Source organism: Anomaloglossus baeobatrachus, chromosome 7 (assembly GCF_048569485.1).
Source record: "Anomaloglossus baeobatrachus isolate aAnoBae1 chromosome 7, aAnoBae1.hap1, whole genome shotgun sequence".
Classification (NCBI taxonomy): domain Eukaryota; kingdom Metazoa; phylum Chordata; class Amphibia; order Anura; family Aromobatidae; genus Anomaloglossus; species Anomaloglossus baeobatrachus.
Window position 1 is genome coordinate 114,754,527 of NC_134359.1, and position 16,555 is coordinate 114,771,081.

Consider the following 16,555-nt stretch of genomic DNA (forward strand, 5'->3'; position numbering starts at 1 on the left):
TCCTGCTTCTTTCAGGTTTTTCACTGAACATTGAGAGAATTAGGAAGAGCAGCTTGTCGGCACGTGACTATAAGTGCGTAAATAGCACATGATGACTACTCATTCCACTTTGGGGGTGTGGGGCGCCAAACTGAATTCTTGCACTGGGTGCCGGAAAACTTAGATTTATCTCTGCCTTTCTACAGGTTGTTGATATCCTTAGGATGCACCCTCACTCGTTACACACATACACATCTCCTGATGAGAATCAAACCATTAAGCATTCACATTTATACAGCTTAAAAATGAAGATATGGTTAAAATATTTCCCAATGATTATGCACACAATGTATATACCGTAGCTGATAACACAGGATCCACGATAGGCAATGTTATGTGACAATTGACCCTGGTCCTCCTCTCTACCTTCACCACAACCTTTGCACGTGCTCATTATAGCCTTCATTACAAAATATAGGGTTTCAATCTGTTCATTGTGGCTAATGTACAAGTGTATTTGTTGAAATAGGAAATTAAAATCCAAACAATGCACAAAAATTGTAAGGTTTCACATTTTTATTTTGAATGCAGATTGTGATATGGAAAAATAAAATGTTGCCAAAAATGTAAAAAAAATAAATTTAACCAAAACACGAATTTAAACAGTAGATCATTTTCTGCTGACACATTACACATTTTCTGCGCAGAAAAAAGGAATGTGACGTTCATCTGGTAGTAGGGGAAATGTAGTTTATTGCTGGCTAATATTCTAATATATAATTTCTTTAAAATTTTCCCTGCATGAGTCATCACCTCAAAAGTCCCTGCCAGAGGAAGGAGTTGTGCAGTTGAGTCTGGAGTTGAAGAGGGGGATGAATCATGCAGGGAAGAGAGACTTCCTGTTTCTACATGGAGCTTAGAAGGATTCGGCTAGCCTGTTTTTAATCACGTGATGTCATAGACCTAATGGAAAAGGGAATTAACGGTAGGAAGGCAAAATGAGCAATTGTAAGTACACAGTGCTGTATAACATGATGACTGTGACTCGCCCACCCCAGGGCCTTAGGTGACTCTGTGGCGGGGCCCGATTCCGTGACCCTGGTGGCGTCAATTAATGTGGCGGTATTGGGGGTGATGATAATAATGTTTATATAAGATTCGTGACGCCACCTGTGGTAATTTGCAGCTATGGAGCCGCAGCTGCTGGAAGGGACCCCCGGGGCTGATGTTATGGCAGCTAAGGTGTTTCTTGCTCTCCACAGGTAGAGCGGGTACCCCGGGGCAACCTTTGGTGCTTGGTAAAGTCTATGGTGTTTGTGGACGAGGTTCAGAATGAATCAGACGACACAGGGCTTGCAGTTTAGGTCTTTTACTCACTGTTTCTGAGTCCAGGTGTCGACAAACCAGTTGCCCGACGGTATGCTGGGATCCACTGTCAGGGACCTCCGCCGATCCTGGGTAGTTCAGAGATCAATACCGGTGCACCCTTCCTGTGTGTGTCTCTCCTGGCTGTCTTCTTAGCCGTGACTCTACTAGTTGAACTGGTCTCGGCCTCCACCACAGAACCTGTACAAAGGGAGCTAACCGCAGTTGTATCTTGCTCCCTTCACCGGGGATCTGTGGTGGGTTGTGGCCCAGGGCGCTTGCAACCACCCTCAGCCTTCGGTGTTACTTTATGAGGAATTGTCTTTCTTCCCTCTGTCTGGGGACCGTCCCCGAATGCAGCCAGATCCCTCCACCCGATCTTCCTGTGGAACAGGCCACGAGCCAAAACTGCCCTTCCGTGGCCCTGGGATTCTTTCTTTTCCTTCTTTACTGGTGATTCACTGCAGAGATGTTATGAACATTTTCTGCAGCGAAACATGCAGCAAATCCTCGGAAAATCCGCGGCAAAATCCGGTAAGTGCGCACATAGCCTTAGATGTCACCTGGGCCTAACTAGACCCCAGGATCTCCAAAAGGAACTTCATTCTGTCACTTTCTCTCCTTCACTCTCCTGAGGTAACTACCTCCCTCTCCTCCTCCTCTGCTCCTACCGACAGACTGCCTGAACTTGAACTTCCTGGTTCCCTTTCTACTCACACTTTCTGACTCCTCCCACACACCCACTGACTAGGACCCACACTTTTGGGACCAGAAATGGGACTTATGGCCCCATGAATACATCTATGGGGGTGGCTGCCACTATCCCTGACCCAGTGTATGCCTACCAATTGGTGTGTGCAAGTTTAAGTTTATGGACCGGCATATGACCTCATTCTTACCCAGGATAGGACATCACACCTCTGGCTGAGGTGCAATATCTCTGTGGCGACAGAAGCCTCAGGGGCGCCACAACTGCAATATATTAAGAGGACAAAAACGTTGACGGCCGGAAATGGTTTCTTCTTCCATTTCTCCATTTCCAGGTTTGTTCCCTATATATACAGCAATGACCCAAAACCCATTATTGGATTGCCCTGAGTCACACTCAGCCTGTGGTGTCCACAGTGTGTTGCAGGGACATTGCTGCACGCATCTTATTTATACTGGATTACTCAGTTTTTCACCCCCACGTGAAATTACAGCTTAGAGTTTTCAAATTCACCCAGCAATTTATCAAGCTGAAAAGAGCATCCAAAGGGGTCTTCTTTTTATTTTATTGCCTTTGTTGCTCTTTTAAAAGACATTTTAAAATCAATTGAATCTGCATTAGAAGACTTAGAATGGAAGTGTCAAGAGGATAGTTATCTGTAGTTATCTGCTATGACGTGTGCATCAATGTGCATCCGTCTACTCTAATTTTATATGCACAGGCTGTGACAAATTGGTGTCTGCACAGGTCTTTTATTGGCATAGTTTTATAGAATGACAAAGCTCAGAAAATCAATGGAGAGTTCATGCATATGCTATAAAGTGCAGACACAAGGTTTTTAGGCAGGTACCAGGCGAAACTCACTGCAGTAAATTCTCTTCTGTTATTTGCAGATCCTTCTGTTCCTGACAGTAAAGCACCGTCTGCCTTTAGTATCCATATTCGATGTGGTGCAGTGCTGGGTATCCACAGGTTTGGCATTTTACTGCACATAAAAGGCACCTGTCCTAATAGTAAAACCTTTTGAGTGATGGGAGAATTGATTTGCAGGCTTTCGGTCCATTGGCCAGGTCTGTAATCAATGGCCGCTGGATGGTCGGCCTGTGAATCCACTTGGTACCTTCAAGCAATCACAGCTCTTCTATTAATTAATTTGGTTGGAGTAACGTCATCATTGTGGTGTGATACATGCACGCTGTTGTGCCAGCCCAGCTAATCAATGTAAGATCTAGGAATTTCAGGATGTATGGAGTTTCACAGGCCTCCCATTCAGAGGTCACAACCTACGGCCTTCACTCATGGACCCGAGTCCTGCAAATCAATTCTACCATCTCTTCTCATTTTGTCTAAACAGGTCAGCGTGTTTAGCGTGTGAAAATCGCTGCTGTCTCGCTACTCTGGTAAAAACCTGTGCTACAATGATATTATCACAGCTGCCTCTGAGTGTCACGGGCGGGGAGGATGCCGCTGCTGCGCTCGCTAACGCTCGGGTCCGCCGCTGCTGCGACTGCTGCTCGGTGGCTCGAGCAGTGGGCCGGATCCGGGGACTCCAGCGGCGCTTCTCGCCCGTGAGTGAAAAGGGTGGTTGGTTTGGGGGATTTAGTCCGTGACGCCACCCACGGGTTGTGGTGAAGATGGGCACCACCGCTGCTGGTGATGGGGATCCCAGGAGCGATGGTAGGGAGCAGCTGGGATGTTGTTTTCCCCCTCCGTGGGTAGGGGTCGGTGGTCCCAGGGCCCGGTGGTGGGACGGGGAGGCAGGGTTGGTGAGGTGCAGGGTTGCTGGGACAGCGCGGCGCGGTGCCGGATGGCGCGGGTGTACTCACTCAGTAAGAGATGCACAAAGTCCTCGGTAAACCAAACGGCTGGATGGACAGGTCCCGCAGCCAACTGCAGTGTCTTTCCCCGGACAGGTGATGGCGGCTGTCTTTCCCTGCACCTTTGTGTACTTGTTTGAGTACGATGGATCCCCAACGGTAGTCCGCTCCCCGGTGTATGGATGCCGGAGGAGCCCGTTTGCCCGCAGGCGCTGGCCCTTGGGTCTCTAGCCTTAGGCGGTAGCTGTCTTTGGCTGTTAGGAAACCCCTGGGGTTCCTGTCACACTCGGATTTGACTGTTGACGGCGACTGCAAGCCTAGCCGGGGTTCAATGGCCCTGCCGGTGTGTGCTGGCTTCACTTCGCTCCCCGGTCGGTACCAGCGGGCCAACGCCCGACCCCGGTCCTACGGTTCCGTGTTGATTCACCACTTCTGCAGACGGCCACCACCGTCTGCCAACCTTGCTGTCAGTGCCTGGGCCACAAACCCAGACACTTTCTACTTGACCCCTCTCACTTCCACCTCCTCAACTGTTCTCCAACTTTTTCCCGCCTCCAGGCCTGGGAACTCCTTGGTGGGCGGGGCCGCCCTACCTGGTGTGGACATCAGACCCAGGAGGGAGGCAACAAGGATTTTATGTTTGGCTAATGTTCCTGTCTACTGGGGTGGGGTGGGGGTGTTTGTGTTTGTGTGTTACCTGTGACGACCTGGCTAATCCAGGGCGCCACATGAGCATGTGCAGTAATCAGCTTGTCTGCTGTTATCTCGAGAGAGCTTCAAAGAACTGGTATATTATACTTATCTCTAGGTCACAGCAGCTGCTCAGCATTCAGAAAGAGTAGACAGACGTGGCCTCTTTCACAGGGGAGCTCACTCACCCAATCCTGGCTCAGCTGCTTCTCTTTTATCTTCTCTCCAGAGATGCTGTGTTGCTGCAGCAGCCAGGACAGCAGGGCTCTGCCCCTAAATGGGGAAGCTCAGCCCACGCTCTGCGCCTGTCGTCTGTCCCTGACTGGGGAAGCTCAGCTCAGTCTCTGCGCCTGTGTCCCCCTGAGTGGAGAAGCTCAGCTCACTCTCTGCGCCTGTGTCCCCCTGAGTGGAGAAGCTCGGCTCACTCTCTGCGCCTGTGTCCCCCTGAGTGGAGAAGCTCGGCTCACTCTCTGCGCCTGTGTCCCCCTGAGTGGAGAAGCTCGGCTCACTCTCTGCGCCTGTGTCCCCCTGAGTGGAGAAGCTCGGCTCACTCTCTGCGCCTGTGTCCCCCTGAGTGGAGAAGCTCGGCTCACTCTCTGCGCCTGTGTCCCCCTGAGTGGAGAAGCTCGGCTCACTCTCTGCGCCTGTGTCCCCCTGAGTGGAGAAGCTCGGCTCACTCTCTGCGCCTGTGTCCCCCTGAGTGGGGAAGCTCGGCTCACTCTCTGCGCTTGTGTTGCCCCTGAGTGGGGAAGCTCGGCTCACTCTCTGCGCCTGTGTTGCCCCTAAGTGGGGAAGCTCAGCTCACTCTCTGCGCCTGTGTTGCCCCTGAATGGGGAAGCTCAGCTCACTCTCTGCGCCTGTGTGCCCCTGACTGAGGAAGCTCAGCTCACTCTCTGTGCTTGTCTGCCCCTGACTGAGGAAGCTCAGCTCACTCTCTGCGCTTGTCTGCCCCTGACTGAGGAAGCTCAGCTCACTCTTTTTGGTGTCTGTAACACTTTAATAACAAACGGGCGGTGAAACACTCATATCTACCTAAAAATGGTATCAATTAAAAATGTCAGCTTAGACCACAAAAAATTAGTCCTCACACAGCCATATACCCTAATAATTAAAAACAGCAGAAAATGGCGACACAAGCACATTTTTTTATACAAATTTCTGAATTATAATTTTTTGCACCACTTAAATATAAAACAAAAACTACACGTTTGGTATCTACATAATCATAAAGATCTGGAGAATTATACTGTCAGTTCAGTTTTTCTCTACAGTAAACATGTTAAATAACCAAAAAGACAATTGTGGAATTGCACTTTTTTTGCTCTTTCAATACACTTGGAATTCTTTTTTTCTCGCTTTCCAGCGCATCACATGACAAAATGAAAGTTGCCATTCAAACGTACAGCTAGTCCTGAGAATAAAATCCAAGCCCTCGTATGTCTATGTTCTACACAAAAGTAAAAAAGTTATGGCTGTTGGAAGGAGGGGAGGAAAAAACAAGCAGAACCCCCCCATTCCTGAAAATAGCCTGGTCTTAAAGGGGTTAAATGCAGCTGAAAAGTGTTGGTTATAGTTTATATAGGCTAAAACTGGTGAAAAGTTTCGTTTAAAGTGTATCTGTCAGCAGGTTTTTGCTACCTGATCTGAGAGCAGCATGATGTAGGCAAAGAGACACTGAATCTAAAGATGTATCACTTAAACTACTGGCTGCAGCCATTCTGACAAACTCAGAATTTTTAGTTTTAGCCATCTAAGGCTACTTTCACACATCCGGTTGTAGCAGTGCGGCACAATCCGGCGCTCTGCTGAAAAAACAAAACCGTTTTTTTTTTTTTTTGCCGCCGGTTTAGTTTTTCCAGCATTGGCTTGCATTGGTGCCGCATGGGCTTGCGTTCCGTCCAGTTTTTGCCGCAAGCGGCAGATTTAGCCGATGCGTCGGCAGGATGGAACGTTCCCTGGCACGTTTTTTGCTCCGGCAAAAAAAACGCATTGCGCCGCATCCAGCCGCTGCGGCGCATTTTTTCAATGCATGCCTATGGATGCCGAATGCGGCGCGATGAGGCAAAAGCCGCATCCGGCCGCCGCATGCGGTTTCTTCCACTGCGCATGCTCAGTAGCGTGCCGCAACCGGAAAAAACGGACGGGTCGCATGTAAAAACGTATGCAAAGGATGCGGTGTTTTCGCCGCATCCGTTGCATAGGTTTCACAGCCGGATTAAGCCGCAGTGCTCAAACCGGATGTGTGAAAGTAGCCTAACAGAGCTGAGAGCGCTGTCCCACCCACAACACTCTCTATATACATTGAGGTGTCACTCAGAGAAGGGGCGTGCCGGACTGCCTTGCACAAGACATTGTAGTCCAGCAGTGATAATCACTAGGTGATAAAGCCTTTTGTTTAAGTAAACAACGGCACACAGCCTGAAAATAGAGGCGCAGCTGATTTTTGTATTTTAGAACTTTTGCTATGGGGCCGGATGATTTCTATGTACGCCCCTGCATGGAGCTGAAGCAGCGGTGGATAAATACTGCTTTCTATAGTGCCGGAAGCTCAATTTTTAGTGCCTAAATGATTTCTTTTGTGTCCACTAATTGCAGGATTTATTGGTGCAAATATGAAGGGAATGGAGAAGAGCTGAGTATGTATTGGCACAATGGATTTGTTATTCCAATGCACATATGTGCCTACTTCAAATTTGTTTTGCAACCTCTGTTTTTGTGTCCTCTCCTCCATGCTCCCAATTCTGTTTATTACTTTAATGCACCTTCGTCCCATAACCATAATAACTCCCATTATTGTAACTACATTAATCCGCCAGTTCACAATGTTTATTCATGAGGATTCAATTACCCTGCCAATTGTAATGTGCAGCTGAAGGCTTAATGTCCTGACTTGCTGCTATCGCTACATGGAGTCTACAGAATTATACCTCCAGTGCAGATGCCAGGTATATGGCATTCATATTTATGAGGCACAGCCATACCTAGCTATTAGACAGAATATAGAGTCTAGTGCTTTGGTGTTATGAATTAATAGAAGCCACTCAGTCTTCTTGTATTAAGTTGTTCAAAATCCTATTTTAAATAGGATGTTCACTACTTGGACAACCCCTACTCATTCCCCTTGTTGGCCCCGTAAAAATAAATAAGCCTATACTCCCCTCCGGTGCGGATGCGGTTCTGGTGATGTCTGAAGTCGCGTTCCCGGGGCCCACATGACATTGTTATGACATGCTAGCCCCCCGACCAATCAGCGCCCCATGTCTGTCTCTCCTCCTTCAGACATTTGAGCAGGATGTGAGCGCTGCACTGACTTCCTGCTCAAGTGTCCGAAGGCGGGGAGAAGGAAGCCAGCACTGATTGGTTGCAGGGCTCATGTGTCATAACAATCAGACATCGCTGGAACCGCAGTCACACCAGAGGTGAGTATAGGCTTATTTTTTTATTTTCCATTCAAACAAGGGGAAGGAGGAGGGGGCTGTCCAAGTAGTGGACATTCCCTTTAAATAGGACCTTTCTTTGGATTTATTTTTTTTTTGCAATTTAAATTGAGTATCTCCTCCCATAGCCGCTGCTCCATTGATTCTAAAACAATTTTCCATTTTTTTGTGCACCTCTCTCCCAAAGTTATGCCCCCTAGTAATAATGATGTAGATTTTCCCTTCAACCAACTGGGCATATACCACACTTTTGTCTGTGGGCGTTTTCTTTTTCTCCTCTGACGCTAACCATAAAATTGCATCCGCACCCACAGAGAGGTGTTTTGTATACGCCCAGTTGGTTGAAGAGAAAATTTGCATCATTATGACTGGGGGCATAATTTTGAACCGGAGGGGCTCAGAAGGAGAAAAATAGCCTCAGTTAAAGAAGGTACTCCATTTAAATTGAAAATGAAGACTCCTGCAATCATAACTCCCTTGCTTGGTAGTGTCTGTACAGCTCAGCAAATGTAGTGTTTTAGATTATTGAAAGATTTACTGGTCCTATTAGTTGAATAGTTTTAATTTCATAAAAGAGGAAAACTTTAATATCAGTCTGTCAGCACAAAATGACTATTCAAACCAAGCACTTGCTCTTAGTCCTCTCTTGGTGTGGCCGAGCAGTTCAGTAAACAGTGTCGCCTACTTGTTTTCCTTCAATTCCCGCCCTCCTCTGGTTCCTGTAAAGCCAAAGTTGTCCATCAAGAATGAGGAAGTCGGAAACACATAGTAAACAATAGGTGGGAGGGACTACTGAATTGATTAGTCATACCAGTGTACATAGAGCACCTGGGCTTTCGTTTCAATAGTCCTTTTGTGCAGCACACACCTAACAAAAATAAGACATCAGAATTTTGCTATGTAATCTGAAGACAGCATGCTGTAGGGGTTAACACACAGCTTTCAGTGATGCCTCTCATCACATTGGGTGCAGTTGTTTATCTGCTATGTTTACTTTAGCTTCAGGAAATTATCATTGCAGGACTAGGCTAGCTAGACAAGCATGCCCTCTGCTGTGGTGAGCAGCTCACTATCTATAGACATTGTATATACAGAGCCTGGTATTGGCTTTTTAAGCTCTGCTGTATTGCTAAAGCTAGCTAGAAAACAAGCGCGGATAGGGTCTTACCAGATAAATAAACAAGTAATGTATAATATTATACACTCAGCAGATGAGGTTGTGAAGGGTCACAACCACCATAGATAGCATGAGATAATGGCGGCTGCTGCAACCCCACGTGGATTTGTCTTCAAAGCAGGAGGAGAGAAGGGGTTAATGCCGCGCAATCCGCCAGTAAAAGATGTGGAAATGTTGATTAATATCAACAATCAATCGATTGTTCATATTCTGAGGAAGAGGTTTCATACATCGAAATACATAGACCTATGGAATAAAAGATTTATTAATTAACATTTCCACATCTTTTTCTGGCGGATTGCGCGGCATTAACCCCTTCTCTCCTCCTGCTTTGAAGGCATTGCTAAATCTAAAACTGATTGTGTCAGAAATGCTGCACCCAGTAAACTAAGTGCTACATCGCTGGATTCAGGTTCTCCGTCTCTACATCATGCTGCTCTCAGATGAGGTAGCAAGAACCTGCTGACAGATTAACTTTAAGGGCCTTATTAGAGACAACTGCTCCAAAATGTAAATGCCGCAGAAATCAACAAGTAGGTCCTGTTCCTGACACACTGGAAAACACTTTTTGTCCAGGGAAATTGCAGTAGTAGTTTGATGGTGTTATATGGAGGCCAAACAGATTTTAGTAATTATGTCCCTCAGAACAGGAGCTACTCTTCATAATAATCATTAATAATGATCATATTTATTTCTATAGCACCGATATATTCAACAGCACTTTACAATTCAGAGGAGACTTGTACAGACAATATCAGACAATACATACAATTCAACTGATACAAAAAGGAGTGATGTTCCTGCTCACAAGCTACAATCTATGGGGAAATAGGGGAGGCACAAAAGGTAAATGGCAAAAAGTGCATGGTCCAGCCATCGATATAAGAAATAGGATATTTATATATTGCTGCATGAACCGGTCACCAGCCAGTATATATACTAGTACAGGTACAGAGGGATATTAAGTGCACGGAGGGTGTAAACCAATGATGAAACGGACCAGATTGGGAAGAAGATTTTGTAAGAAAGAACAGCAATAGCACTCTTATGGCACTGCACTCTGTTCTGATTATCCGGGGTGCTCAATTTGCAGAAAACGGCGACCTGATGTGACAACTCCATTAACGGTTTCTATGTGCTGGTGAATAATGTACTGTAGATGAATGTTCTTTAAGACGGAGCTTATAAGACCTCAAATATTTAATTTGCTTTGTAATGTTGCATCCGCCCGTCGTTCCTAATAATTCTATTGAATATTTTTCCAACAATCTTCACTTTGGATTGTTTTCAATGACTCTAGTTGACCAGTTCCATTTGCATTGTGTGCTGTGTTATGCTATATTTGTGAAACCATTGCAATATGGGAACAAACAGAATGTATTCTATCAGCAAGAAGAATTCATCACTGGAAGAGTGTAATTGCAATCATTATGCTGAATTTAGTGAATTCCTTTTTCGGAATGTTCATGACTATTCATAAGGGAATTCTTAGAAAGCAGGACACACTCGCATCTCCAGAGAAGCTCACAGCCAACGGCTTCACAAAATTAGATTTCTTTGATCCTTTGACAATGGGGCGTGTCCCTACTCAGTCCGACAACAATGATTGGATAGTGTAAAGGTACCGTCACACTAAGCAACATCGCTAGCAACATTGCTCCTGAGGCACAAGTTGCTAGTGATGTTGCTGTGAATGACATCCAGCAACAACCCGGCCCCTGCTGTGAGGTCATTGGTTTTTGCTGAATGTCCTTGACCATTTTTTAGTTGTTGCTCTCCCGCTGTGAAGCACAGATCGCTGTGTGTGACAGCAAGACAGCAACAACTAAATGTGCAGGCAGCAGGAGCCGACTTCTGCGGACGCTGGTAACCAATGTAAATATCGGGTAACCAAGAAGCCCTGTCCTTGGTTACCCGATATTTACCTTCATTACCAGCGTCCGCCGCTCTCAGCTGTCAGTGCCGGCTCCCTGCACACGTAGCTGGAGTACACATCGGCATTTTTATTACTTTGTGCAAAATCAAAAGTTTATATACATTTCATTAGTGTTTGGTATCATTGCCCTTACACTGTTGTACTTGGGTCAAACGTTTTGGATCTCCTTCCACAAGCTTCTCACAATAGTTGGTAGGAATTCGGGTTCATTCCTCTGCCAGAACTGGTGTAACTGAGCCATGTTTGTAGGTCACCTTGCTCGCATCGGCCTTTTCAGCTTTGCTTTTAAATTTTAAATGAGATTGAGATCAGGGTTTTGTGATGGCCACTCCAAAACATTGACTTTGTTATCCTTAAGCCACTTTGTAACCAGTTTGGCAGTATGCTTCAGATCATTGTCCATTGGAAGACCCATTTTCGCCCAAGCTTTAAGTTCCTAATGTCTTGAGATATTGGTTCAGTATTGCCACATAATCTTCTTTCCTCATGATGCCATCTATTTTGTGACGCGCACCAGTCCCTCCTGCAGCAAAATAACCCCACAACATGATGCTGCCACCCCCTTGTTTAACAGTTGGGTTGGTGTTCTTAGGTTTCAAAGCTTCTCCTTTTTTCCTCCAAACGTAACGATGGTCATTATGGCCAAACAGTTTCATTTTAGTTTCGTCAGACCACAGTACGTCTCCAAAAATTAATTTCTGTGTTCCTGTGTTCATTTGCAAACATTAATTTGGCTTTTTTATGTTTTGTTTCAGAGTAATAGCTTCTTCCTTCTTCGTGGTTTCTTTCTTTCAGCCTATGTTGATCCAGTACTCATTTCACTGTGGATAATGACACAATCTTACCAGCTTCCACCAGCATCTTCACAAGGTCTTTTGCTTTTGTTCTTAGGTTGATATGCAGATGTATGTCCAAAGCACGTTCACCTCTGGTACAAGAGCTTGTCTCCTTCCTGAGCGGTATGATGGCTGGACATTCCCATCTTGTTTGTACTTGCGTATAATTGTTAGTACAAATGAACGAGGCACCTTCATGTATCTGTAAATTGCACCTAGGGATAAACTAGACTTGTGCAAGTCGAAAATTCTCTTCCTGAGATCTTGGCTAATTTCTTTTGACTTTCTCATGATGCTGCACAAAGAAGCAGTGTTTGTCAGGTGTGCATTAAAATACATCCACAGGTGTGTCTCTAATAAACTCAGATGTTGAGAAGCTTCCAAAGACATGACATCCTCATATAGGCTGTCCCATGATGTTTAATGGCATAGCACTCTTAGTGCATGGAAACGTTTTACTTTTCAGAAATAAAATAATAAAAATGCCTTAAAACATCTGTCTTATTATTCTGGCATTTGGCAAATATAAATAATTTTGGTTCCTAATTGACCTAAAATGGGAAAGGTTTATTATGATTTCATGTCAGATAGTGAGAAAGACATGCAGATGTGTCTTTTTAGATAGTGTATGTAAACTACTGGCTTCAACTATAAGGCTATGTGCGCACATAGCGTTCTGTCCCTGCAGAAATTTCTGCAGCGATTTGAACAGCACACGTGCGCTTCAAATTACTGCAGAAAAAGTCCGTAATGAAAAAGAAAAAAGCCGATTCCATGCGCTCTGAGTGCAGCCCCTCCCATAGACCGAGTGGGGGATGCATGCAGAGCGCACGGAATATAAGTGACATGTCACTTCTTAGAACGCGCGCTTCGGGCAGCAGCCGAAGCGCTGCGCTCTAATACGCCACGTGCGCACGTCTCACGCACAATCTTCATAGATTATGCTGAGGACGCAGGACGCATGCAGTTACGCTGCGGTGCAGATCGCAGCGTAACTGCATGCAAATACGCAACGTGCGCACATAGCCTTACAGGCAGCCTGGCAAGAGTGGTGGAATTATATATCTTGCTGTTTTGTGTATCTATTAAAGTGACTGTGCATATTTGTAACTGGTATTGCTCATTTTGGAATTTGTAATTCAGCACATCCAGTTTTGCTTTAAAACGTTCAGACAATGTCTGTTTTACGATAGTATATTTGCTATATCACATTCGTGTAAGAGTGCCTTTACACCACAGGTAATTGAGGACAAGCATTCCTGGGAACACTGTTTTCCCGATAATTGTGCAGTCTAAGGCTATGTGCGCACGTTGCGTATTTACATGCAGTTACGCTGCGATCTGCACCGCAGCGTAACTGCATGCGTCCTGCGTCCCCAGCATAATCTATGAAGATTATGCAGGAGACGTGCGCACATGGCGTATTAGAGCGCAGCGCTTTGGCTGCTGCCCGAAGTGCGCGTTCTAAGAAGTGACATGTCACTTCCTTCCTGCGCTTTGCCTGCATCCCCCGCCCTGTCTATGGGAGGGGCTGCACTCAGATCGCATGGAATCGGCTTTTTTTTTTTTCATTACAGACTTTTCTGCAGCGATTTGAAGCGCACGTGTGTTGTTCAAATCGCTGCAGAACTTTCTGCAGGGCCAGTACACAATGTGCGCACATAGCCTAAAAGGCTGCCGATCGCCTATAGATCGCACAAAATATTTGTTAGTCACGAGAAATGATCTTTTGGCTTTGCTTAATTGTTCTTGGCAGCACAATCAGGTTATGTGCTGTTGAGAACAATTACAGTCTATGCACACAGAACAACCTATTATTGATCATTATGTTCACATCGGCCTCTCTAAACAGGCTATTAAATACCGTAATCAGCACACATTTATTTGTATTTTTTTTGTTAAATTCAAATGATGAAAAACCTTTTGTATAAAATTGTAAGTGAACAGAATGTATTTCAGTGTTGCCCAATTATGCCTGAGTACGGCTCGCAGGTTGTACGAAGCTCTGATATATTTGTGTGCATGAAGCCGTATGGTCAGACTGAATGCGAGAACAGAATGAGATTCAGGACTGTGGCTCTCAGCAGTTGGTGCCGTGATCCCACAGAATGCCTGTGATTGGCCCAGAGCGGCTCTGCCATTATGTTATTAGGACGACAAGACCTACATCCATTAAAGTCATCATTTCCTAAATTCTTGTTTTGGTTCAGACAAAAGCAGAGCAAAATCCCAGTGAATTCCTCTGCCAATTTATATCTACCGCAGGAATCCAAATACAAATCCTTTCTTGGAGCACAGTGAAAATCCGATTATTTACCTGCATCAGTCTCTACAATTATACTTTTCTTTCATTATGACTGTGGGAGACAGACACCATTATTTTGAGAAGTGGTTATCAATAGTGTTGACACTGGCAAATCATGGATGGGAGACATTCTGTTGGGTGCATCAAAATAGTCACAATTAGAGATGAGCGGACCTGTGGAAGTTCGGATTCTACTGGGTTCAGCCGGATTTTATCTAAAGTTCTGTTCTGAACCCGGACTTGACCTGAACCCCGTTGGAAGTTTCTGATCGGTCAGTTTGGCTCTCTGCCCACATATAGCCAGCCATAAACAGATCACTTCCCGGGGAAGAAAGGCAGGTTTTTAATTATCTATTTTTTTGTACAGAATACCTCCGATAACACGGAGTTTACCGTTCAAACTGTGCAATCGAGCCGTTCAAACACTGCAAGCAGCTCGCACAGGGCTGACCACCGAGTGTACCCAAGCACAGCGATGCTCACTCAAGTAGTCAGCATACTTAAAGGATCTTAACTTGTAACTGTGATTTTTTTTTTTTTTTTTTCTTTTTCTAAAATCTGTGTTCGGTACAAACACCGAAATTTAAAGAAGTGGTTCACCCATATCCATTATAGGCCACACCAATATTCTGTTGAGAAACCATGTTTCTCTCAAATACCTTGTTTTGCCAATTCTGCCTGTGAGCGGCGCTATTGTGATCTGCTCTCACCCATCGCATGACCCACGGGGGTTCCATGACCTTGGGGATCCGGTGATGTCACATCAACTTCCTGATCACATGACATCACTGCGGCCGGCCCCAGTTTCCTTGAGTCACCGGGCTGTGGGTGGCGTGTCACAGCCCGGCCTCAGTTGACGTGACGTCACTGGATCCCCGGGGTCACAGAGCCCTGGGGGCGGGTTCACGTGAAGAGGGTGAGTGGACCACAATAGCGCCGCTCACAGGCACTATTGGCATCATTAGGTATTTGAGAGAAACATAGTTTCTCAACATAATATCGATATGGCCAATAATGAAAAGGGGTGAGCCACCCCTTTTAAATTTTGGGTTCGCTCATCTCTAGTCCCAATCAAAAGTATTTTTATGTTGTTCAAAAATGTTAAAGTATTTCATCCAGGTTTAGACCCCCCAAAAAAGTAAGCAAAGTATGGCACATTAGAATGTCATCACTTGCTGATTGGTTGTCGACCTTCTGGACTCTCACTGAACTTTAAAGTCCCTTTACATGGACTGGTCAAATAATAGGGTGCAACAACAATAGGAATGGCCAGAATCCTTAATTAATGTGTTCTGAGCACATTTGCTTACCCTGTAAAATTGGTTGTAACTATACAACCTTTTGGTCTCCCCTAACAAACATTAATTCTATTAACTTGTTTTTTATTTAAATAGAAGCATCCTGTAGATTACTTTTATAGGGGGACAATGTGGGTATAATTTCACTTCTTGATGATTGCACTCAGGATGCTCGGAGTCTGCTCCCAACCCCACACTGCGGAGCAGACAGGTGCATGCGCAACGCATTGACATTGATGCAACCTTTGGTCAGAGCATTGAAGGTCAACTTTGACGTGCACACTTGAGTGACCAGGATACTGCGTTCACATGCGGCAGTGACGTACAATAGGGTATGTGAAGGGGCTTGATTAGATCAGGGGTCCCCAACCTGTGGCTTGCAGCTGTCTGCCAGCTAGGTGCATTTGCGCCAGGTTTTGCAAACTGCTATGAAGAGCAGGTTTCCAGATGGTGACATTTATGATTAGCCCCACAGAGCAGATCTGAATGGAGGTAGGAACCCCTGGATACTGATATACTGCCTCGATGTAGTGATTTCTGTGGAAAAGCTTTGGCTGTCATTACACCACTAATGGGGGCTCTGGGTGTCACTATTTTGAGGGGCGGGAGCTTAATATGGCTCATGACCCTCTCTGAGCTGAGTGTGACTCTCCAGATCAGAAAGGTTGTGGACCATTGAATTATATGATTATGGAAATTATTCACTTGAGTACTATTGATTATGAAATGATGGGTTTATTAACATATCATTTAATTTGGATCACAATAAGAAGATTTAGTGTGTGTTGAATACTTATATTGAATACTTATGTATTGCAATTGCATAGCACTATGTATTGATCTTCACACTAACTGATTTGCATGAAAACCCATATGGTATTTGATGTAACTGAATAATTGTACATCGCTTAAATAATAGAAGTATCTGGCATTGATGCTCGATTGCTATGCTTGAGAACGGCTGACAGAAGCTGAAACGTTGCATAATATGAATAAAGGCTGGCGG

General features: G+C 45.2%; 1 protein-coding gene across 1 annotated transcript in view; it reads left to right on the forward strand.

Moving 5' to 3' along the window:
- Positions 1 to 16,555, forward strand: part of C7H3orf70 (chromosome 7 C3orf70 homolog) — a 122,316-nt gene that overhangs the window by 98,201 nt on the left and 7,560 nt on the right. The window lies entirely within an intron of this gene.